General features: G+C 38.7%; 1 protein-coding gene across 8 annotated transcripts in view; it reads left to right on the forward strand.

Annotated features, from left to right (window-relative positions):
* Nucleotides 1–26844, forward strand: part of CCDC148 (coiled-coil domain containing 148) — a 339783-nt gene that overhangs the window by 224738 nt on the left and 88201 nt on the right. The window lies entirely within an intron of this gene.

A 26844-nucleotide genomic window follows, 5' to 3' on the forward strand; every position in this document is an offset into this window, starting at 1 on the left:
AGAACTTGTTCCTAGTCACGGGGCAAGCAGGCAACACCCCACCTGCGTGCAGGAGACCGAAGCTGGAAGTCAAGCATTGTGATGCTTATGCCTGCAAGACTCAGTGGGAACCTGACCATGGGAGTACCTCTGAAATTTGATGGGAAACTGGCCACGGGGTGCAACTGAACTCCACAAACACCACTGGGTGTCCCCCACACATGCTGCTGGTAGCCACGAAGCAGGAACAAGAAGGAGTAAACACTGGAACTAGGAAGGAAAGAAAGCCCCTTCCTTCTTCAGCATCCCTCCTGTACCCTTTTCTGACATGGCTAAGCATTATACCAGCTGCAGAGAAGAAATAGTTACAGGGTCCAACTCTATTTTCATAGAGCAGACAATGAAGGGAGATTTGGAGCTGAGAGACAATAAAGTGGTAACTGGCATAGTTATCTAGTTTAGCTAGCTCCTGAGTAGATTTTCACAAAAGATAAATTAAAAATAGATCTTACATTTCATAACATAAATCACAAGTTTTCTTTACAGTTCGTCCGTGTAAAAAAAAATTGCACGGAACTCTTTATACTTTCTGCTCAATTTCACTGTGAACCTAAAACTGCTCTAAAAAATGAAGTCTACTAAACTAATAAAAATTGCATTTTAGACTTATCATAACTTAGGATGACATAACTATTTTACACAACAAGGTTCACTTATATCTAGGAAGCTTCCTTTGTGACCCATGGGAATTATGTCAGACTCCAGTGACCAAGCTTGCAGAGTAAATCTGTGGTTCCACACAGATGCCATGCAGTTCCCAACAACTTTCTGGATAAAATTCACATGATTTTCCAGGTATCTCAGGATTTATAATTGAGTTTAATCTATTATGAAGAAAGCCAATAATATAGCAAACCTAGGGCTCAAGGCTAAGAGATGAAACAACCAGTGAGAAATCAGTTAAACAAGCACAAACCAAGATATAGGAGGATACCAGAAGGCAGGCCAGGCCATGGGTCAGACAGGAACAAGCAGCTAAGTACTAAAGGCAAGGCAAATGTGGGGGTCAAAAGGCTGGTTGGATAGTCTGAAACTACACTGGGGAAACAAAAGAGAGCCACAGGAATTAAAGGGGTAGGTAAAAAGGAACAGATGTGAAGTCCCAGCATCTAGGAGACGTGCTTCTAGTAAAATCTGCCCTCATAGCCAGGAAATTTCTTTGATTACAGAGCCATTTCAGTTGTGTGTTTCTTGTCCCAATAATTATCAAGCTGACTCAGCCTCTACGAGGCTCTGTTTTGTCCTTTGTAAAATTGAAGTGGATAACTTTTGAGGGCTAAGTGAGCTATCAACTTTTAAGGGTTTATGATCTGTGTATTCAACTCATATGAAATGTTATAGATTCAGATAATTATGAATCCAACGCTTGCATGCCAGTGGGAAATCAGTGAGGAAGGCCATTAAAATATCCAGATAATATATCAGAAAAGAATTCTCAGAAAATTTTGGATGATATTGTAGATGAAAGGACAGTTCTCATTTTGTGATTTAGAGAGATGGAATTTAACATGCAAAAATGCTGATAGCTTTTGCTTCTGACAAGAACCAGAAGTTGTGTTTGTCTGTAACCATTCTGACGCTAAGAAATGTGGTTGATTGGTTAAAACGTATTTTTTCTACTACTGAAATACAATTCACAAATCTCATGTGTGATATTTTAGCTGTAGGCACATTTTTCTCATGTCAGAATAAGAAGGCTTGAAGCAATTTCCAGATCTGTTAAAAACACACATACACATAGCCTTGAGGATTTGAAAAGTTCTGTTGTTTATTTCCTTTTCCTATTTTCTAATTCTAAGATTAAGTGTCTTGAAAACAATACTCGTAAATTAGCACATACATCAGGTTGAATCATAAGGAAATTCCATTTTTGTGGGTCAACAAATGGTTAAGTATTGGCAATCTTAAGAAGTTCAACATAGTAAAGAGATATAACAATTCCTTTTATTTATTAATTAGATTTCCCATCTCAATCTATTACAAGCTATGTTTTGCCCTCATCACTTTTTTTAGGTTAATTAATTAATTTATTTATTTATTTATTTTTGGCTGTGTTGGGTCTTCATTGCTGTGTACCGGCTTTCTCTAGTTGCGGCGAGCGGGGGCTACTCTTCATTGCAGTGCGTGGGCTTCTCATTGCGGTGGCTTCTCTTGTTGTGGAGCACGGGCTCTAGGCACGCGGGCTTCAGTAGTTGTGGCATGTGGGCTCAGTAGTTGTGGCTCATGAGCCCTAGACCGCAGGCTCATTAGTTGTGGTGCACGGGCTTAGTTGCTCCACGGCATGTGGGATCTTCCTGGACCAGGGCTTGAACCCATGTCCCCTGCATTGGGAGGCAGATTCTTAACCACTGCACCACCAGGGAAGTCCCAACCCTCATCACTTTTTAAAAATTGTTTTTGCCAAAATTTCCACTAGCCTCCTAATGCCCTATTTTCCTTTCTCAACATGCCAAAGAGGTTGAGGCGGAAGACTCTAGAATCAGGTTGTGAACATTAGAATCCTGTCTCTATCCTTTATAGCTGTGTAACCTTTGGGTAAGTCATTTCACTTTTCTGTGCTTCAGTTTCTTCATCTGTAAAATGAAGACATAAATAGTATCTACGTCATAGGATTGTTACAAGGAGTAAGTGAGATGTTAAATAGAACACACAGCAGGAACATAGTGAGTATTCATTAAATATAATGATTACTATCAATTGACTTTTTAAAACATGAGATACCATCTAACATAATTTGTTTTCAAAATATTTAAGTATTTAAGATATTTTAAATAAAACGTGTAAGAATGAGGACACTCATAAAAAATAAAATGTTGGGAATTCCCTGGTGGCCAAGGGGCTAGGACTTGGCACTTTCACTGCTGTGGCCCAGGTTCAATCCCTGGTCAGGGAACTAAGATCTCTCAAGCCACGTGGCATAGCCAAATAAATAAAAATAAAATGTTAAGGTTAAGGAAACAGTGCCCTTTGATCACTAGCCTCTGCAATCTGTCCTCTAGAAGTTCTCTCTGTTATCAGTTGTTTAATACATATACATACAAACTATCTACATACACCTACATAAAAAATGAGTTTAAGAACAACAACAACAAAAAAAAAAAAAAAAAAAAAAAGAACAACAACAAAGACCCAATACATTTTACAATATAATACTATTGTATTCGCTCCAGTTGCCATAACAAAATACCATAGGCTGGTGGTTTAAACAACAGAGATTTATTTTCTCACAGTTCTGGCGGCTAGAAGCCCCAAGATCAAGGTACCAGTATGGTCTGTTTCTGGTAAGAACTCTCTTCCTAGCTTGTAGACAGCTGCCTTCTTACTTTATCCCTAGAAGGTGGGAAGAGAGACAGCAAGCTCTCTGGTGTCTCTTCTTATAGAGCACTAATCCCATCATGAGGGCCCCACCCTCATTACCTCATCTAAACCTAATTATTTCCCAAAGGACTCATCTCCAAATACCATTACATCAGGGTTCAACATATGAATTTTGGAGGAACACAATCAGTTTATAGCAACCATTTGTGTAAAAACAAACAAACAAACAAAAAACCGATTTATGTATGTACAAATTACCTGTTTATTATTAAGTACTATTTATTGTTTGCTGCTAGCATATAAGGCTTTTGTGCCAATTAGAAAAGGTGCCCCTTTCCAGGGGCAAAGTACATAGATCCCCTACAGGAAGCAGACAGATTAGGAAAAGACAAGACGCCCCTTCTGAACCGTGGAACACAGCTTGACAAGCAGAGGCAAAGCTGGACATCATACCCTCTTTTTACTCCTGGTTGAGTATCACTTTCTGCAAAGCAGAAGCCCCAATATTAAAAATATTATATATTATCCATGTTTCTTCTAAAGTTTAGCCATCTGGGATTTCTTTTCATAAAAGATTGGAGCAAAATGTCTGACTTTCATATTTTGGTCTAAACTGATAGGTATCACGACACCAATTATTTAATGATTCATCCTTCTGCACTGATTTGAAATGCCACCGTTTATTATATATTACACGTCTAACTGTGCTTTTATATTCATATGGGCTCTTGATTAGATTAAATAAAAACTGATCTATATTTATATTTCTACATCAGTACCATGCTGTTTTATTTATTCTGTTTTGCTATCTGATAGTACAAGGGTTCACTCATTGTTCTTTTCAAAAATATATTATTATATCAAATTTCAATGCAAAAAATCAACAGATTTTGAAATTTTGTTAAGGAGAGCTGACATATATGCCACATTTAATCTCCAGTCTAGGATCATCCTTCCAGAGTAGCTCTCCAGTTCAAATCTTCTCTTAGGTTCTTTAGAAGATTTCATAGTTCCCCCTTCCCCACTCTGGTGAAGGCCTGGAAATTATTTTGGAATAAGTAGAAATGAGTGACCAAGGAGCCGATTATAAATTTTCTTTAGTTGCTATGTGAGAAAAGTGTCTGAACTAAGAAGTGGCAGTGGGAATGCAGAGGTGACAGATGCTTATAAAGTATTTAGATCAGGTAAAATATGGTGATTCATTTCACTAGGGATGGTGTTTGAGGGAAGACAGAGGAAGAAACATGATTCTGAATATTATTGAGCTTTTTCTGTCCTCTTGGGTTGAAAGCTTTTAGTTATTTTGGTTTTGATCTCTTTCATTTTCTAATAAATTCAATTGGCTATAGGTTTTTATTATCTGTATATCTTTGGCCACTTTCTACAAGGCTTGAAATACGTTTTTATTATTTAATTTTTAAATAGTTTACGTTTCACTTTTGATGTCCTAACAATAAATTGGTAGATATTGGGGTGCTTGCCAAAGACAAGGTTGATGGTAGGTTTCAGTTTCTTCTACTTTTCTATTTTCTGTCTTTTCATAAAAATGTGCAAAAATTCGTCATGATTTATGGGAAGCTACCAACACTGTTACTTTTAACGTAATAAAAAACTCTTTATTGAAGAATAACGCATATATCACAAATTCCCCTCTTTTAAGTGTACAATTAAGTGATTTACACTTAGATGAAGTACATTTATATAATTGTACGACCATCACAATAGTCCAGTTTTAAATCATTTACCTCACCCCCAAAAGATTTTCATACGTATTTGCATTAAGTCCCAATCCCACTCCCAGCCCCAAATGACCACTGATCTATTTCTTACTCAGTAGATTTGCCTTTTCTATACATTTTATATAAATGTAATGCATCTGAGTTCTTTCCCTTAGCATAATGTTTTTGAGGGTCATCCATATGGTAGCGTGTATCATTCATTCTTCTCCTTTTTACTGATGAATAATATCCCACTTCAGCATTACTTTTTTTTTTTTTTTTTTTTTTTTTTTTTTTTTTTTTTTTTTTTTGCCGTACGTGGGCCTCTCACCGCTGTGGCCTCTCCCGTTGCAGAGCACAGGCTCCGGACGCACAGGCTCAGCGGCCATGGCTCACGGGCCCAGCCGCTCCGTGGCATGTGGGATCCTCCCGGACCGGGGCACGAACCTGTGTCCCCTGCATCAGCAGGCAGACTCTCAACCACTGCGCTACCAGGGAAGCCCCAGCATTACTTTTTAAGTCTGTTTTGCCAAGGCAATATAGCTTCCTTTCTTGTTGGTAAAAGATTAATATTAATGTATGCAGAATGGTTAAAAAAGGAAGTTTTAAAATTTATGTAAAGTATGATTTTTATAAAAGACGTTAATTTGTACAAAGGTCAAATATTCACTCACATTATCCCAAATGCATGAAGAATAGTAACTGATTTCAACTTTTTTATGAGTCCCCTTCCTGTAGGGTAGTGAAGAAAAATGGAAACTTTTAAAATTAAAAGTATCTCAGGCTCTTTCATTTCTAAATGGTCTCATTTCAGATTATCTCTATCTCTTTGGGGGGTAAGGTAGAAACTCTGCTGGAGGTCAGACAACCTCCCCCAGTAGAAGGGTGGGATGGCTAGTCAGCCTGCAGGTTCTGATGCCCCTCAGGGTCCTCATTACCCTCCACAATTTCACCTCATCCCTCCACCTCCCCAGGGTACAAGGCAGTGCTATCCAATAAAAATATTATGTGAATCACATATGTAATTTAAAATTTTCTGTTATCTACGTTTAAAGATGTAAAAGTAGCATGTGTAATTGGTTTTATTAATACATTTTATTTAACCTGATCTATCCAGAAACATTATTATTTCAATATGCTGTCAACATAAAAATTATTAATGACATAGTTTACATTCTTATTTTCATACGAAATCTTTGAAATCTGCTGTACATTTTACACTTTCAGCACATTTCAGTTTGAACTAGTTACACTTCAAGTGCAGAATAACCTTATAGTGGATCCATATTGGCCAGTGGAGGTGCACAATAAAGTTTAGTGGCCTCCTGTCAGTGGAGGGTTGAATGACTGATCTACCTGCAGATTCTGACTCCCTTATAGAATTGATATCATATTTTATATAAATTTTGAACCCTGCTTTTCTCATCATCTTGTATCTTTCACGGTCTTCACTGTCCTTACCAGTTTGTCCTTGGTATTGCTTGTCTTTGGGAATAGGCCTTGGTCCTCAGGTAATCTGCTGGTAACATAACTGGATCCACTGAGCCTTAGGATGCTGGTTAATATATATGCTGCTGCTGACTACACACCCTGCCATTGCCTCTGGTCCTGAGGTCCCCTCCTCAGGTCTTGCCAGCCCTGGTTTTCCCAGCACATGGCTTATACTTCCAGCAAAACCTTGCACAAACCATGGGGTCAAATGTTCTCTCATGTAATCTCTAAACACCTCCCCTTCCTACGTCATGCTGGACAGGATGCCATGCTAAACGCAGGGCTTCCCTGGGGAGCATTTTTTACCAGGAAAGTAGGAAACTAGCCCCATGTTCTTGGACTCTCCCATAGCTATCTCAGTGTTTCTAATAACCCCCCACTAGTTACAGTTGATTCACTAAGGGGTAGAAAGTGATGAAGCTGGCATCTGAGAACCTCACCTACTTCTCCTTCCACACTAGTGGAATGGCCAAAGGAAAACATGATATCCAGGAGAAATAAAATAGATGAGGTTAATATTTTCAAAATGTTTTCACTTTAATATCTATATTATGATAACAGTTTTTGTTTCCAGGTAACGAAATGAAAGACAGTTTTGATTTTCTTCTTTATATTCCTGCATTTTCCAAAATTTCCACAACGAGCATAAATTTCTGGTAGTAAGAAAACACCCACAGTATTTTTAAAAATAATAAATAAAACATACTTTTCTATTTTCATTGATTGTTTGGCTGTGGGCTTCAAATTGGTGGGAAAAGTAGGAAGTAGTGGGAAATGTATAGAAGTGAATATGTGAATCCAAATACAGGAGTACCCTTTTCAGGTAATAGAAATGGCAGTCTTCAAAATAGACATAAGAACATATACTTCTCCTTGGCTTTTTACCACAATGTTTATACCTGGTATTATCTAATTTCGCTGATTCTTCACTCAGAGCTCTTTTCTGGTCTTCCTGCTTCCTTGTCATTTGATCTCCTGATGGCTTTCCCCAGAGCCTTCTTTTCCCACCCACTGATTGAAGCTAAACTTTCTCTCTTCTTCTACGTACAGTGGTTCTTTCTTTCTTTCCAGCAGGACTCTGAATGCACAGCCTTCCTCCTGGGGCCTGTTGGGGCCAATGGCACAGCCCTAGTAACTGTGGCGTGTAGCTCTGTAAGCTGTGATGGTTCTGTGATGTTTATGTTTCTTTTGTTTTTGAGTAATTTTAAACATACTTGTCTCCCAAAACTTTCTTTACCAAGTATTCTTTATGTTAGATACACACAGGGAGGAGTAGAAAGTAAGGACACGTAATGGTCATATCTCATTTTTTGTCTTTCCTTAACATCGTATTGCTTCCCATTACTATTGAAATTTGCAGAGTAAACGAGCAGAAATTAGATCACCCTTCCTTGCACGGGCTCCCCTAGTCATTAGGACATTTTGTAAATCCTTGTTCAAATGTTCAGTCTCTAACTTTTCGGCAGTTCAGCTCTCTTGCAGCTAACATATACCTTCCTTCTTCTGTATTTGCCAATTATTGTTTCTACAAGGATGGATATAAGTGTGGCCTTTCATAAATAGCCTGCCTTTTCCATTTACCTCCTTCGTAATAATTTTAGCATATTAAAAATGTTTTAAACTATATGCTGTAGAAGGTAATTTTAAAGATTTCTAAAAGCAAATTAACTTGGCTAAGCAGTTCTTCTGGATATCATTTTATAACCAGAAAACTGAAGCTGGGCACAGCCAACAAATGGAAGGTACAGGCTCTAAGCACTTCATTGGTCAATGCTAATGTAACACAGGAACAGGATTTCCATTCTTTGATACAGTAGAATCACCTGGGAAGCATTCGAAAGTCATGATGGTCCAGGTCTGGCCCCAGACCAATTAAATCAGAATCCCTGGCAATGGGATTTCTGCCCCAGCAGTTTTTGAAAATCCTCAGGAGATTCTGAAGTGCAGCAACATTTGAGAACCAGTGTACTAGAGTTCTTTCCGTACTTTCTGAAGTATGGGCCTCAAATCATCTATTGGATTCTTGAGAAGATTCCACTTTTTGTAGAAGTGCTCCTAATTTCTCTTTGCCCAATGCTATACCCTCACTGAAATTGTTTAGGGAAGTCATGTCGGTGAAACTTTACATTCATGGGGGAGTTTATCAATTCTAAGAATCCTCTGTAAGGAAAAATCTTGCATTTCTCTCCAAGGAGGGGGGGTGGGGGTGGTGTGGTGTGTGTGTGTGTGTGTGTGTGTGTGTGTGTGTGTGTGTGTGTGTGTGTGTGTGTGTTTGAATGCAAATGTGTTAGCTTTTTTTTTCTTTACAGTCCAGGTCTTTTATTTTCTTTATACCCATCATGCCATGGTGGGTGTTCCTCGGGCATGGGCTCCAGCAGTTCAGGCTCCTTTCCGTTGGTTCTTACGAAGTGTGCTTCTCTGGTTGGAGGCAGGCTGGCACTTCAGTTAAACCCAAGTACCTTTCTCTTTGGCTTCCTTCTTTTTCTGATCATTTTCCTTCACATGTTTCAGGAAGCTGTCTCGGCTCTTAGAGTGCTTAATATGCTCAATATGCACATTAATTCTCTTGGCAAGAATCTTGCCCTTGTTTGTTTACAATGATACCAACAGCATGCTGGGCAACATTGTAGATTCTTCCAGTTTTGCCATGGTAACATTTGTGGGGCATTCCTTTTTGAACAGTGCCCGTTCCCTTGATATCTACAATATCACTGTTCTTGTAGATTCTCGTTTATGTGACCAAAGGAACAGCTCCATGTTTTCTAAAAGGCCTAGAGAATGCGTAGCAGGGTGCCCCTCCTGTTTAGCAGTAACAAACACTAGTTTTTAGTTATTGTTTCCGAAAGAAGAGAGTTTTCCTATGTTGTAAAACAAATATTTGAAGTTGAAGATGGCGGTGACCGTTTGGAAGGAAGAAACTAGAGCCAGCTGCCTTCCTAACACTAAATTGGCTTTCTTAATCTAGTGTGTGTTTTTGGGTGCTTGCCAACAGCAGGGAATTGTCAGTTATTGCATTTTCTAAGTAGTAAAACCAGATGTTTCTCTGTATTTTCATCTTTTCTTAACAATATGCAAAATTCAGCATGTTATATTAGAAGACATTAGAACATTTGAAGTGGGTCCGTGGTCTAATCCTTGAGGTTTTGAAAGAGCATGTTCAATAAAGTGACTTTAACAGAAACTTTACAAACATTTGTTACGTTTTTGCTTCTCAGCATGAGATTCCCCCGAATTAGTGGGAACGTTCTTGTTCATTAAATCTCTGCCAACCAAATCCCCATTCCAAGTGGTTGTGCCGAATGATGTCGACCAAGGGTCACTGTGAGGCACTAAGCAAACATAGTTCCTAGAAAGACTGTTCCGTTTTTTAAACGATACCATGAGAGTTTCACAAATTAACATTCATTTAAAAGGCTGCAAGAGACCCCACTGTTAGCCAACATGCTGTCTTATAACCCACAGAGGTAATTTTGTCTAAAGAAAAATAATAATAACATGTAGAACCTGCTCATCAGTGTAATATAACTGACTATGGTGTGTGCGTATATGTGTGTCTATGTTTTCACATACTGGGGCATTGATACACAGATCATTTGGACATAATCATAGTACTCCTTGAATGGATCTTAGCTGAGCAAGCATGATCAACAGAGGGAGGCTAAGAAATTTATGGACAAAGCATAATATATAGTGTCATTTTAATGTGAAAATGAATAAGCAAACTTGTGCTATGGGCAGACGGAGCACCAGCTGGGCAGGGATGGCTCAGCCAGTTGTCATTCTAAAGGTCTCGGACGGCGATTTATCTCCTGAGTTACACAAGTCCAGCTTCAGGTCTGTGGCCCTTTCCAAACCACAGGTAATTGGAGAATGCCTTTTGTATAGTAGTTTGGGCTGCTTTTTTTTTTCTTTTTTTGCGGTACGCAGGCCTCTCACTGTTGTGGCCTCTCCCGTTGCGGAGGGCAGGCTTCAGACACGCAGGCTCAGCGGCCATGGCTCACGGGGCCAGCCGCTCCGCGTCATGGGGGATCTTCCCGGACCGGGGCACGAACCCGTGTCCCCTGCATCGGCAGGCGGACTCTCAACCACTGCGCCACCAGGGAAGCCCTGGACTGCTTTTACTTTAATGTTTACAAGCTTGATTTTTGATTTTAGAACTCTTTGCTCATTAAAAAAAAAAGCTAGTGGATTTCTACTATATGCCAAGTTGATCTGTCTGTTGCAGTTACTTGTTTAGGACATAAAATGAATTGTCAGCAGGTATGTGTTTGGTAGAGGGCAAGCAATATTCATAAACCCTTTATAATACATTTTTAATACAAAATGAGCATTACTGCATCCCTTTAGTGCCCACCATTATTTTTTTTCATATGTATGTGTCAATGAAATGATCACAGATGCTATAACTCCAAATAGAAGAGCTACGTTCTATGGTATTTTCAAGATTAAGTTATCTCATATTCTCTTCCCCAGGAACACACACTTTTATCTTGGTCCACAGATATTTGAAAGTTTCTCTTTGGGCATTGGGATGTTTTGAAACTTCATTACCTTTCTCCCATTCAGCATTTATACTAATACGTAGCGGTAGATGATTTGCTGTGTTCCTCTTCAGCAGCAAAGGGATGCTGTGTCCTCCAACGCCCCACACAGTATTTGGAGTAAATACTGAGTAAAGTGGAGCAACCACTTTGTATGGTATTGATGTCTTTATCACCTACCCCTTAGCTCGGGAGTTTTACTAAGCACTTTCAGGTAATGAAATAACTTTTAGGCATAAACTTTAGGAAGATTTTATAAAGCTGCAGGGCTGGGTAGGCAGAAATTTAGCAGCTATGATGGAAGTATAAAGCCATGGAGTGGGAGGAATGTAATGGCAACTTACACGAAATGCCACTATTGTGGCAGATACAATATAGATTTAAGCACTTGATGTTTATCTTTGTTTGCGGAACTACTGCAAAAAAATATATATGTGTACACACACACAGAGCTATTAGGTGATATTAAAGTAATTATTTAGTTAGTGAAAGGAGCATGTTTACAATCAGGGTTGTTTTCTTACTTTATATATTTTAATATGAGTTCTATAGAGTCGTATAATTTTAGAGCTGGGAGGAATCTTGGAAAGCATCTAGTCCAGCCCTCTTGTATTAACTAGGGTTCTAGTTTGCAAACAACAGAAATCATTTCTAGTTGAATTTTGCAGTAGAAAGATTTTGTCGAAAGATATTTGGGTAGCTTACAGAATTACCTACAGAACCAGCTCAGAAAATGGCTGGGAATAACAGAGGCTGGGAAGATTAGAAAGAGTCAAGACAGTAACCCAACTCCCTCTACAGAATCATCCCAGTGAGTCCAACCACTGACCATTAGATGCCCTGCTTGCACCTCCTCCTCTGCTGTCTCTGGACTGTGGACATCACTGTTAGCAATGTGCCTCTGTTCAGATTCCTGCCCGACTGCCACTAACCATGGCCTTAACAGAATCTCCACGGGCCTTGCTTCTTTGCATCACTGGCTTCTAAGTGAAGTTTGTGGTGGGCTGAACTCAGGTCAGATGCTCATGCTCTAGCTGCAGAGGAGGCTGGGAAAGCAAGTATCTGGCATCAGCTTACAGTGGGGATTTCTTAAAAAAGAGGAAGGGGGGCGCAGAAGCTGAGAAAAACAGAAAAAGAAAAACAATGTCTCTTACAGTCATAACTTTAACTGGCAAAATCAACATGTACCCTTCTTTCTATACTTAAACTACCCAAAAGTTTCCTTCTACCTAACATTGTGTAATTTTACCTTTTACAACCCAAAACATGCTTACCTCATTCCTAAGGGGAATCAACTCAAAGTCTCATTTATTATAACATCCAGCCCTAAATTTAATATCTACAGGTGATATCTTTTTGCCCTATCATTCTCTAGTCTGTCATGATCCATCTTGATATTCCATGACCTGTGAACTAAATTTTAAAGTTTACTACCAATAAACATATCTCATGTAAAATTGTAAGGAAAAGAGAGGTAAAGGAAGCAGACAGAAAATTAGTTTAAATAAATATATATATACACACATATATTTATACACATTGTATGTATATAGATATGTATGTGTGTGTATGTATATGGCAGATCAAGGATGAATGCCTTCCTTTGGTAAATGGTTAAGTTCACAATTCAAATTTATAATTTTTCTTCTCTATTATGCATTACATGTGTCCTTTCCTTTTAGCCAGCATCTTGGTTGTGTGAGATTCTTTACCTAGTGGGTCAACCTATTCTGGCTTGTATAGGGTGACTTTTACCACTGGCCACATGATACCGGAAAGTATCCTGGGAATTCCTTGGATTCCCTCTACTTCTCCCTGCCTCTATTAAATAATAGCAGTCCTACTTCTCTTTGATAGGTCACTTTTTCCAGCAAGCACTGTAACCTCCTTTTCTACCTGTTTACTTACTGTTATTATAAATCCCCAAAGGCAAATACTTACATCAGCTCCTAATTCAATGTTACTTTTGTCATCCTGGTGGAAGTATTAGAAGCTAAAGTGAACAGAGCGTAGAATCTCAGGGTTGGGAATCAGAAATTTTGCAAATGGGTCTTTAGGGTTTGTAGTGAAAAGCACCATTCCCACTTGTACTTTTTGGTCCACCTATGTTCATATACTGGCCATGCTGAGAAATAGCACCATATATTGGTCACTACTTCAGAGAAAAACCACCTCCTATAAAATAGCACTCAACCTCACAAAATATTAGTCCCCAGCTCATGATGTATCTGAGTCATCAATAGACCATTCCTCTGTTTTATAAGGATGGCAGCATATGGGCTGCAGCCTGTTGTCTTACATCTTACAGAGTGAAGGGAGTTCCTTAGGATGAAGCAACATTCTGTGGGATACTGAGTGCACAGATGGTGCAAACATGGTGTATAAGGAGAGAAAATCCAAATTGTTTTTCTGCCTTTCCCATGATAGAACAGGTGTGATATAATGTACCAGCCATCACCGGCTAATTCCCCGGGTGTTTTATATACCCTGTCAAGGGCTCAGAGTGGCAGTAGCCAGATCAGTCTTCATAAGGGCAAATCCGTGTAGTTGAGCAACATGTAGTTTCTGTTCGCACCACTGGAGGCATTTTATCATGAGCCCATTGAGCAAGTACCAGGCTTCTGGAGAAGAAGATCGATACACACATAGCACATCATCTTTTCCACCTAATTCTTCTAAATCACCTCCATAAGTTACTTCTACCCAACTCCATCAGGTCCACCCATATAATCTGTCTGAGTCTTCCTGTCACAAATCTTCCAGTCATATTCCTTCCATGTCCCTAACCAGCTGGCCCAGCCATGAATTATTTTCCACAAAACGTTATTTTTTTTCACAAAATATTATTAATTCATCATTTATTCATTGACTCAGAAAGTATCTATTGAGTCTGTAATATGTGGCAGTCACTAATCCTTTAGCTCAGGTAAAGTGGACATTGAGATGTTCCTTTTAAAATTATACTCAAATGAAAATTTCCCTTCTTTACCACTTCTCAGGACACCTCGAAGCAGGGCTATCCACCAAAGCGGATAGCCCTGCTTGTGTCTGGTTCATTTTTTTTTCTCCCCCAGTCAGTTCGTCATTGAGAATGTCCCACAGGCCATAGTTGTGGGTTGAGGGAAGGATGTCAGTTGGAAGGAGAAAAAGCCACCCGTTTGGGCAAATTACTTTTGTCTTCAGGTCATGCTCAATCCCAATGCACTTTGTTTCATTAGTCTGTGCTGCAAACCACTCCCAGCTTTATGGCCAGGGGGCTCAGATAATACCCAGGTTATTATGAGTAGCTAGTCTCATTGTCATCTGGTGTCTTAAAAATCAAAAGTCCAATTGATACCTATAAAATAGAGATAAAAAATAATACCTGGTTGTTGAGAGGAATAAATAAGTTAAAACATAGAAGCACTTACTACAGTGCCTATTACATTGTACCTGCTTGACTGACAGTAGTTATCATAATAATTACCAGGGTCCAATAGTAAGCCAAGAGCTATTTCTCAAAAGAAAAAGCATAACTTGCAAAGAAATCATGAGCATGCCACTGAATCCTGAGGGTTTCTTTGATACAAAGACCTATAAAAGTTTTTGGCAGGCTCTGCAGAACATTCTGGTCATCCAGAATACACCAGTGCACCAGTGAATCTACAGTGTCATAGGGCCAAATGGCATTGCTGTCTGCACTGTGGCTTAGACCAGCTGGACAGTTTTCTCTTGCTCTGGCCACTGTTCAAAACTGCTAGCTTTTCAGGTCACCCACTAAACTGAATGGAGAGGCATTACCAAATGCTGACTTTGCTGCCTTCAACATCCAAAGAGTATTGCCCAACATTGTGATTTTTATTTAAGTGGGAAAGGGTACCATGTGTCTTTCACTATGAACATGGAGTAAGAGGGTCTATACTGAAATCCCTACGTTACCACTTCCTGTATCTGTGACCTTTGGAAAGTTACTTACCTCTCTGAACACTCCCACATGGTTGTTAGCAGAATTAAAGGAAATGACATCTATAAAGCACTCATATTAAAATACACTCGGTAATGTTAGTTCCTCTCCATACCCTCCTCCTTATCTATCATGTTTAGCCAGCTGTCTCCTGGCTTTGCCACATGGATGTCTCACTGGCGCTTCAAATTTTCCATGCTCCAGATGGAGCTACTCATCACCCCTTCCACCTGTTCTTCTTCCAGTGTTTCCTTTTCGTAAATGACTCACCCCGCTCACCCTACTCCTCAGTCAGAAGCCCAGGGGACTCCTCCTTCTCTCACTCCCCACCTCCACCTCTCCCAGCCAAGGGCTTGGTAAATACCATGAATTCACCTTTTCAATATTGAGCCTCTTTGCCATCCTGATCAGCCTACTATCATCTCTCACTTGAGTTAGGGCTACAGCTTCTCCCTACATCAGACTTGCCTGCTATGCAAACACATCCAATCACAACATTCTGATACTGAAAACCCTTCAGTGGTTTGTCTTCACACTTCGGATAAAGTTCAGATGCCTTAATGTTGCTTACGAAATGAGCCATGGTCAGACTCTGTTTCATCTCTTATCTCCCACTGGACTCTTGCCCACTTCTCTCCAGACTACCACACTCTGTAAGTTCCTGCAGGGCCCCAGGGGTTTTTTTTGCCTCCACTGGCTCTTCAGACAGACTGTTTCTTCTACTGAGAATATTCTTGTGGCTAACTCCTACTTCTTCCTCATGTCTCTTCATGCTCAAATGTGACTTTCTCAGAGAGGTCTTTTCTGGTCCTCCTTAGACAGGGTAGGTCTTGATATATATTCTCATGGTCCCTGTTGCAATAAACTATTGCTGGGCTTCCCTGGTGGTGCAGTGGTTAAGAACGCACCTGCCAATGCAGGGGACACGGGTTCGAGCCCTGGTCCGGGAAGATTCCAGATGCTGCAGAGAAGTGCCACAACTATTGAGCCTGCACTCTAGAGCCCACGAGCCACAACTATGGAAGCCCGTGCACCTAGAGCCCATGCTCCGCAACAAGAGAAGCCACTGCAATGAGAAGCCCACGCACCACAATGAAGCGTAGCCCCTGCTCTCTGCAACTAGAGAAAGCCCGCGTGCAGAAACAAAGACCCAACACAGCCAAAAATAAAATAAAAATAATTAATTAATTAAAAAAAATAATCTATTGCTGCCTTACAAACCACCCCATAACTTATTGGCATAAAACAACAACAGTATTATTATTATTAGTAGTAGTATACATATGGATCCATTGGCTCAGGAATTTGGACAGGGCCCAGAGAGGATGGCTTGTCTCTGCCTAATGATGTCTGGAGTCTCAGCTGGGAAGATGTGAATGGATGGGAGTGACTTGAATGAGTGGGGCTAGAATAATCTGGTGACCTCTTTCGTTTGGACTGGGATAACTAGAAAGTTAGGAATAGCTGGGAATTGTCAACTGGAGCTCTGTATGGTTTCTCCATGAGGCTTAACTTCTTCAAAGCACGGTGGGCTTAGGGGAGCTGAACTTCCTACATGGTACCTCAGGGCTCCAGAAGCTCATCTTCCATCAAACAAGGCAGAAGCCTCATGACCTTTCATGACCTAGCCTTGGAAATCACATGGGCCCATCAAGGGAATTTAGGGAATTTGGGGACCCAAACTGTCAAAAGGAAGAGTATAAATGAATTTGTGATCATGTTTAAAGACCATCACTGTGCCCTATATCTGTAAAATCTCAACACCCATGTTTTAATTGTAATTACTTGTTAAATTTTTAATTTTTTCTAGCAAATTGTTAATTTTATGAGAGTGAAATCTAGTGAAATCTAATTTAGTACTTCCTGATACTAAACTTCCTATCTTCCAGGGCAGTCCATTTCATCTTTGGACAGATACTGGATTATTTTTTTTCTTTTCCTCTTTTTATTTATTTACTTTTGGTAGTAAGCCTGGGTCTGTCTCACTGGCTTCCATACATTAATCCTCCTGCTATTGCTTGAGACCATGTGGAACAAGTCTGAACCTTCTTTTCCTTGACAACCATTTAAACATTAAGGATGGTTATCTATTTCTCTTCCCACATATCCATTCTCATCCCTATAAGTCCTTTCTTTTATAAGCTGTTTTTGGAAGGGGTATGCTTTCAACTCATTTGTCATTTATAGTGGAGGAAGGCTTAGGGGAAAACCCTCACTGGCCAAAGGAGCGCACCATCATGATTCAACACATATCATAGTTCAGGGTCACTATGGAAGTATTATCAAAGGATATAAATTATTGTAAATAGAGGTTATTACTTAGGAAGTTACCTATATCAGTATCTAATATACATTTGTTTAAATAAGACACGTTCATATCTAGAAGCAAACTAATTTGATTGCACAGAGATATTAACATTACATGGATCTGTCAAGGCAAAGGCCCTAGAGTGCAAAGACAGGGGAGTGGCTTCCCTTGCAGCGGGAGCGAGGGAGACACTTCTCTCTAGTTCCAGGTGGGACCTGGGCTGATAGATCATGGTTCTAGTTATGATTACCTAAATTATGACTCTTCCCAACTACACTGATTACAAACTTGAAATGAGTCTTCCTATTTAGAGCAGTTCATGGCCTTCTTTAATCTTGAAGCTCTGGGAAGAGACTCCTATGGTCTGCTCAATGACATAAGAGCACAGAGCTGGGAATTCCCTGGTGGTCCAGTGTTTAGGACTCTGTGCTTCCAATGCAGAGGGCCCGGCCTCAATCCTTAGTCGGGGAACTAAGATCTTGCAAGCCTCACAGCACAGACAAAAAAAAAAAGAGAGAGCACAGAACTGCTTTGACCTGTCATACCATCTAAAGGAGCCCCTTTCCTTCATCAAAGCCAAATGGAGCAGCTAAAAGGCAACCAACACAAAGGTACAATTGTAAGTTTTCCCCTTTCTTCTCTGGTTTTAGCCATACCCAGCCCTCTGTCTATTTTTCACATTGCTTACAAGCTAAGAATTTTTTTTTTTTTTACATTTTTAAGTGGTTGAAAAAAAAAAGAAGAAATCATGTTGTGTGGAAACTATATGAAATTTAAATTTCTGTGTCCATAAGCAAAGTTTTATTGGAACACAACCATGTCCATTCATTTGTCTATGACTGCTTTTGTGCACCATAGTGACACCTATGGTGTAACACATACAGAACACACACAGAAACTCTGTGGCCCAGTGTGACAATGACAGTGTGATCCATACAATGACTGTATGGCCCACAGGCCTAAAGCATTTATCTGGCTCTTTACAGAAGAAGTTTGCTAACCCCAGGTCTAACGGGATGGTGAAAGAGAGAGGCATTAATGCTGTTGCTTAAAAAAGCAAAACTTTTTTATATACTTGAGTTCTAGCCTTAAATAGCCTCTAGACTGACCTAACTAGAATGAAGGAAAGCTAAGAAAACTTGACATTTGTTCAAGCTAATGCACCATTCTCTCCTCTCATTGCATTCCTTTTTGTCTGTTCCCTTTGACAGTAAAGCACTTGGAGCTCTAGGTATGGTCTGATCCTCCTGCCAAAGCAGAGCAGAATTAAAAGCTTCTTCCCCAAGATAAACACATCAGTTAATTTTGCCCAAGGTGGCAAAGTATTCATGCATGTGTATATGAATCACTTTTAAGAATCCATATTGGGCTAATAATCATCCTTCTCTTTTTTCTCCACCTATTTCTTTAACTTTTAACTTCAATAAAATTTTAAGCTTAAAGAAGAGTTGCAAGAACAGTACAAAAAAATTACCTAGATTTATGGATTTTTAGTACTGTGCCCTATTTGCTTTATCATTTGTAATCTTGCTCTCTCACTCTCTCAACACACACACACACACACACACACACACACACACACACACACGCTGTGTTTTGCCATACTATTTAAAAGAAAGTTGCAGACATCATGACACCTCACCATTAAGTACTTTGGCATGAAATTGTTAAGAACAAGGACAATTATGATATCTACGAAAATGAACAGTAATTCCATAATATCATCTAGCATCCAGTCATATTCAAATTTCTCTGTCATAAGAATTTTTATAGCCTCCCCAACTAAAATAATATAACCACATGAAGAAAAAATTATTTCAAGTGACTTCTGAAAATAGTGCCCTGTACATCCTTATTTGGATGTATTCTAAGTGAAAAAGTGCTAGAAAGAAATCCTAAACTTCATTCAGTGGGTTTAATATTAGTGGTAACATTGGTATTGTGAGCTTGAAATATTTTATATTTGTGGTAGGATAAAACATACAAGTGAATATTTTAATGTTAACCGGACTAGGACTCAGTGTATAAGAAAAGATACCTATATTAAATTCGTGTTTGAGAGACTATAATATTAAATATAAAATTAAAATATCAGTGAGGACGTGTGATTTTTTTCTTTTCAAAATAAACTTTTCTTCCTCTGGAGAGCGTCACTGAATGTATCACTAGAAACAATGACACTTCAGTAGCAGTGAGCATACCTACTACCATTTAAATATGTGGTGCCCTTCCCTTCTGTCATCCCACTAGATGGGATCAGTAAACTTCTGTAAAGGGCCAGATAATAAAACTATTTCAGGCCTATAGGTCATACACTCTACATACTAAATCATACAGTCTAGTATCTAAATCAATTTAGATATCAATTGCTAAATACCGTCCTCACCTAAAGGAACCAGGGCTAATTGGAAAAAAAAATAGCTGATTCGACTTTATAAGGTGAACTTAGGCTGTTTTATTGTGCCACCTGATAAATGTTGAAAAAATGATAGATTTGGAAAATGACCTTTTTCAATCCCTAATGTAATAATTATTTCAGGCAAAGATCATCAATGAATAGTAAAGCCTTTGGATGGAAGATTTTTGAGTAATAGGATATTTACACAGAGCCAAAATGTCACTCCATGAATTACTTACTAAATGAAAAGAGGGAAAAATATGTACCTTTACATACAATGAGGAGATCTGGCTATCACCAGCTTCATCAAGGGTACTAATTTAGCATCACTGATAGTTGAGTAGCCTGGCATTGATGAATAGGAAATACATCACCTTTGTGCCAAAGGTATTTTACTTCAATCCAACCAATTTTCTAGTCTAAGAATTGACATTTTTTAGAAGGAGACAGATTGTAATTATTTTAGTTTTTGTGGGCCACATGGTCTCTGTCACAACTACTCGACCCTGTCCTTATAGCGGAAAGGAGCCATAGACACTATGTAAAAAAATGGGTGTGGCTGTGTGCCAATAAAACTTTATTTACAAAAATAAGCAAGGGATTGGATTTAGCCTGTGAGTTGTAGTTTGTTGACCCCTGTTTGAGACCTAACTTACAGGAAATTCAAGGGGAAGAGGAATAAAAGGAGATTATTACATACCAAGAGGAAATAATCAGACAAGTCCGAAAACGAGGGACATTCTACAAAACAGCTTCTTTAAATGCTTCGAAAAAGTCAGTGTCCTGGGAGAAAAAAGTGATGGGATTGTTCAGACTAAAATAAACTAGTGAGACATAAAAATCAGTCTCAATGTGTGAACCTAGATAAAGGCCATTTTCTTTATACATGGTGCCACTAAACCCTGTCTCCCCATCCCTGTCTTGTGCAGATGATTTTTTGGACCAATGTGCAGAATCTTTCAATTATCCTCCTCCCTCCATCAGAATGATTTGCAATCACTACCAGAATGATTAGTTTGAGAGTTCTCAACTCTCTTGGGCTGCTTTTCAAAGCCTCATGACATAAAATCAAAACTATTTTTCTCTGAACTTTTGATTAAAATCATTAAGAAAGCAAGTTTATAAAGAGAGGGAAAGGCAGAGAAGAAAATGTCTATGCTTTAATCGCCGATCTTTAATTGTCATCAGTCACAAGCTGGAGGTTTATATCATTTGACCCTTTTATTCCCAAATGAAAAAATTTGTTCTGAATAATAATTTAAGCGAATAACTATATTTTTACTAATAATTGTAATAAAATGATCATCCTTATTCACCTGCAATTTTCCTATAAGACAGAAAGAACTTGGAGTTAAAAATCTTGATTTATTTCAGAAAATGTCATCTAGAAGCACCTAGGATCTGTTATAGAAACTAATTTAAAATAACATATAAACTGAAAACTGGTCTTAATATCAACATATCTCTTTATTGAAACAATTTACAAGAAAGTTATTTTCTAAGCTTAAAGTATCATATACCTTAGAGCAAACTAATGAAGTCAAGTAAGACCTCTTACAGACCAAGATATTTTTTTAAAAATTCATACCTCGCTGCCATGACCCTCTTCTATTCTCATAAAGCCTACACACAACTTTACAGCAGACTTCTTTATGTTGGACTAATCTTTACTAGTCTGATTCTTCCTGCCTCTATTTTTCCACTCTAGTTTTGCTTTCCTCCCTTAAGAAGTCACCTTTGTGAGGACAAAGCTGTTTCAAAATCAAGTTTTGTTTGATTTCCCTCATCACGATGAAAGTTTCTCCTGCTTTTGTTCCTTGGAGGAGGAGATATTCTTGAACTTTACAGTGGCTTTTCAGTTCTGCTTAACAAAGGGCTAAAGTTTGTGCTGCCAGTAACATACAAAATCATGCAAGATAAATTGAAACTCAGTACACCATTTCTGCTGCTTCTATCCTACAAACCATGCTTATAGGATAATAGTTCTAAATGATTCTTTTTTTTTGTTTTTCTAAATGATTCTTTCAACCTATAAAAGAGATCTTGAGGCCACTACATGTATTTGCTTGAAGATATCAGCCAAAAAGTCCAGTGAAATCCAAGGTAACACTGGGAAAGAATGCAAAAGCATGAACTGGCATGTGTATAAGATAGTTATAAATTTGCATTTGGGGGACTGCATGATTCCTAGTGTGTTTCAGAAAATGATAAATATAAGGGCCATGAAGTTGGGCCATGATTATAGAGGGCCAGAGTTGATGGACTGAGCCAGGATGCAACACAGTGGTACAAACACAGTGGTGATGTTATTTTAAATCCATTGAGCTACTTACTTTATAAATTTAATAATTATTATTGAATGCCTACTGTCTTGGCATAGAGTAGTGAACAAAGAAGACACAGTCTCTGTTTTCAAGGACCTGACAGTCTAATGGGGAATTCAAACATTCTTCATGAGGGCAAGCAGCTGTACTATGGAAACATTTGGGAGCAGCACCTAAACCACCAGGTAGAGGGTGGCAGAGGGAAGTCAGGAAGTCTTCATGGTGGAAAGAAAACATCTTCCAGAAATGGGAAATGTCAACTGCCAAATTTCTATAGCAGTTTAAGGAACTAAAAATAATTTAGAATAGTTGAAGCATACAATTTGCGGTGGGTTGGGGAAAGTTTGTGGTGAGAGAAGATATGGGATAAGTAGAGGCCAAATTATGAAAATCCTTGGAAGTCTTAAATCTTGTGGGATTTAAGAAGGGTAAACTCTGTTTTAATTACTTGATTAATTATAATTAATTGCATTAAACAATTAGTGAATACATTTAGTGGTTTATATACTTTCTATTTCCAAAAGGATTTTAATGCATGCATAGAGATTCAGCAAATTCCACGATACTAGAAGAACCTCACATAGAAACTATATCTACCATGAGAGTGGTAGTAAAAACTAAGGAAGTAATTACCCTAGGAGGTTGCACATATAAATACATGAGTGAGTTCAAAATGGAATTAGACACACAAATGGACCTAGTGGATTATTAAGGGAAGTTGTTTATTTGAGCCCCTCACATGGCCTCCCACAAAAGGACCTCATTGACATGATCAGAAACCGAGTTTCAGATATAATGTTTCTTTGGTCTGATTCGGTATTACATGTCTTAGGTATTTATATCCTTATCCCTTAATTATACATGCCTATCTATTTGGGTTAGCCTTAGTAAATATGACCTTCAATTGAGCTTCGAACTTTGAAGAATATTTAGAAAGCTAAAGTCCATATCTACTTGTGGGGAAAATCCAGACATCCCACCTTCCATTGAGTGCCTTTTGGGGTAACTTTTTAGTAATAAGACTCTCTACCTTTAATTTAAGCTTCTGTGGGATCATTGATTAAAATGGCTGATTAAAAACAACTTTAGGAGAAAAAAAACCTTAAGATAATTTTCTCTTACTGAATTCTTGTAAAGTTCTCTCTATAAAGTGCTGTAAGTTGAATCCCTCTTGACTTATCCTGAGTGGAAACAGAGAACAATGACACCTCTGTATAAAATTCCCAATCAGTCTCCAAGATCACTTTCAGTTTCCCATTAGCCTTATCATTGCCATATAAGGAGTCTTACTTTCTTTAGATTTTCCTGAGTCAGTTTCCTGGTCCTTTAATAACATTTGCTGACCTCCTCCTGAATTCCCTCCTAAGAATTCAAGTATTGATTCTAAGACATTTAATGATCTCCCTCTCTACTGTTTTAGTAGATACAGAGCTGGACTTAAATTGTAGTTATTTTAAGCTAAAGTTAGCCAATCAGAAATAACCATATCTGTGTGTTATATAGTACACACAGATATGTACACACAAACACAAACACAGAACACAAACACTGATGCAAACACACATCAGGGCAGGGTCTAGGAGACAATGTGGGTAAAAGAGAGGGGATTTTGAGTACAGAAAATTTAGATATAAAATTTCTTTAAAGGAATTTCTGACTTCATCTTAGAGAGGAAAGCCAATAAATAAACAACTCAGACTGAACATTATTCAAGTGAGTTATTTGATATAGATTCTTCTTCCAAAGGCCTTGATTTGGGAGATGTTAGACCATGTTGAAAGGAAAGCAGATTGGAAGGAATTGTCAAATAGGGAATTTCACATGACCGTACTGTACTTTTGTGTTTTTTCATCTTACTACTAAGTGGGTTCAAAGCAATAATGTACTGGTAAATATTTAACAACTGGCTTGGGGTGGGAGGAGATGATGGGGGTAAGCCCTGATTTGTAGCGTTTGAGGATTTCTGGGGTATAGATCCTCCCCCATGGCTTATTTCAAATGACCAACTTGATGTCATTGAACAGAGTTGGGAAGAAATATGCCATTACACACCATTATATTTCTACCATATAGATACAATAGCTGTAAATAACCCCAAGAGCCTAGATAATAGTAATTAGACAATGATGAGTTTCGAGTATTTTTACCTTAGTTTTTAAATACAGTCTATTTCATTTTAACTTTACGTAATTTAATGTTTATTAATGGCTATGTTTAACAACTAGCTTGCAAAGATCCTGAAAGTTTAGCAGTCGGCTCTCCAGCTGGTGTGAGGCAGCTCTAGCACTTGACTAAGGTTCTTAGGCACCCCCGCAGAGGAAAGAAATCATATGACTAAGTCCCATGAAGCGATCACTGTGACTCCCTACCGACTGATATGGAATTGCCAGTGAACAGACCTTCTGGGCCCTATCAGCTGAGCTGCCTCCCCTGTAAACTCTCCCGCAATTCAGAAGCAAGGTTCTAATCTCATGCACCCACCAGGCACTGTGCACTTGTTCTGGCTTGGATGGTGAGTTTGAAGAAAAGTGGAAGGTGTCCAGAAACTTTGGTGTCTTAAGTAAAAAACCGAAGAAGCTGGGTGTTGAGGCGGTGTTTCCACCTGATCTTCCTATTAATACTGGCAGCTTTGGAAGCAAAGTTAAACAGAAAAAAATTCTCAGGATATACTGTATATGATCTTTTAAAAATGGTTTCCAGGGTGGTCTATGACCAGAAAAAGAGGCTCTGAGCTAGGGACAAAGGATACTTCTCAAAGATGGAGAAAGTATTTTTGACAAGAGTTTTACAATCCTAAAACGGGGGAGGGAGCTGTGCAGAGTATTATCCTAAATTTGAAGAGAAAAGGCAAAAAATCACAAGAGAATGAGAGAAAAATCTTGGGGCTAAGTGAGTGTTACAGGTTGATGAATTGATTCCCAGGTGTATGACTGGAGGACTGATAACTATAATGTAGAAATTAGGACCATAAACTTTGAAGTCAAGATGTTGGGTGTGCCTTCATGTGAAATTGTCAGACGTAGGAGGCACATCAAGTGTAGAAGACAATAGTATAAGCCAATGATTGTATTGAGGAAAGCAGAAAATGACAGGGGCGGTAGACTGTGTCTAAGAGCATTTGGAGAGTGGGAAAAGCATAATATATGTACCTCAAATATAGAGAATAATCAAAGCCTATGAACTGGAAAGAACATTAAAGAGCAGAGATCAGATCATTTCTCCTACCTAGGGCTATATCTGGGCTTCGATGGCCAGAAGCTGGAGAGGGAGTGTCTCCCAGGTTCCCATGAAGGGCAATGGAGTAATCTGATCCCAAGTGAAATAAACAGAGTGTAGTAGCATGTGCGGAACTATCAAAGTGAGTTTAGGAGTAACCAGCAGGTGTTGGAATATACACAAATATCAGGAATCTGTGGCAGGAATTTTTTAAAAAGCTGATGAGCAGGAAGGGGATGGGATGCTGGAAGGAGAATAACATTACAGTCAGAAGAGGACAAGCACACAGGGCCATTCAAAGTAAAACATCAAGTGGGCAATGGGCAAAACATTTGAAAGTAGGATAAGCACAGGCAGCAACAGGAAGGCATAAAGCAGTATCCAAGGGACTGATCACTCGAACAATTCTCTACCTTCTTGATGCTGGGTTTTCTATAGTTCCTGTGCAGCAAGCACCGATCCCAGCAAAGCAGGGTTTCCAAACTCTCAAGAGCAAAAACATCACCTGATGGGTATGTGAAAATATAGATCCCAGAATACTACAACCAGCGATCCTAGGTCAGGTCCAGGAAAATAACATTTTAAAAATAAGCACTGTTAAAGATTCCAGTGCAGTTGGTTTACCAACCACTTTCTGAGAAGTGCAGTAGTATAATTAATCCAGGGACCCTGCTGGTGAGACAGGTCTGGAAACATACTGTTACACAGGCCCAGAGTTTCAGCATTCCCACCTGGTGAGCAAATGCTGACTCCTATGAGAAGCAAGTTCATGGCCCAGCTGTGACAATTTGTTGCAGTTACTTAGAAACATCTACTCCTTTTACTTGGTTCCGTAAAATATCTTTGATTTGTAATGTGGCTGTTTTTCCATGGGTTTAATATTATGTATCATTTCAAATCTTGTTTGGAAACAGGTAGGGTATAAGTCCTAATTAAATTAAAAAATGCTGACACCCTCTCTCATATAATCAGGAGAAGTGGAGTAATGCTCTTTAGATATTAGTTGAATAATAAGTTATTTTTTATACAGAATCTGTCCTGATAATGTATGTGAGAGAAACTTGAAAACTGTAAAGTTTTATACAAAAGGTGATTTTTAAAAATATTGGCATTTTATATATACCAGAGAAGTATGTATATTTATCTATTGTGTTCCTATAAAGTCTTCATATACTCAAACGTTGTTGTATTTATTACATTGTATTAACCGAAGGGGGAAAGTCCAAAAGTTTCCATCAAATACACCTAAAGAGAAGAATATATCACTTTGTCAAAATATTGTAGCTCTTCATTCTTTGTAGCTCTTCCAAATCCCACAGAGAGGATTATCAGTACTATCTGAGTGTGTGTGGGCTTGAAACCTTTAAATGTTTCCAAAAGAGCAAAGCTTTTTGATGCTTTTTTTTTTTTTTCAATACTGGGAGCTTTTGGTGCAAGTTAATCCTTATGATCTGTCAGAGTATTGTCCCACAAACCACACCTTCCCAGGTGTCCATGCAATGGACATAAATGATTTTATGTTGGACCAGGCTCAGGTTGGGTCTTCCT

Source organism: Tursiops truncatus, chromosome 7, assembly GCF_011762595.2.
Source record: "Tursiops truncatus isolate mTurTru1 chromosome 7, mTurTru1.mat.Y, whole genome shotgun sequence".
NCBI lineage: Eukaryota > Metazoa > Chordata > Mammalia > Artiodactyla > Delphinidae > Tursiops > Tursiops truncatus.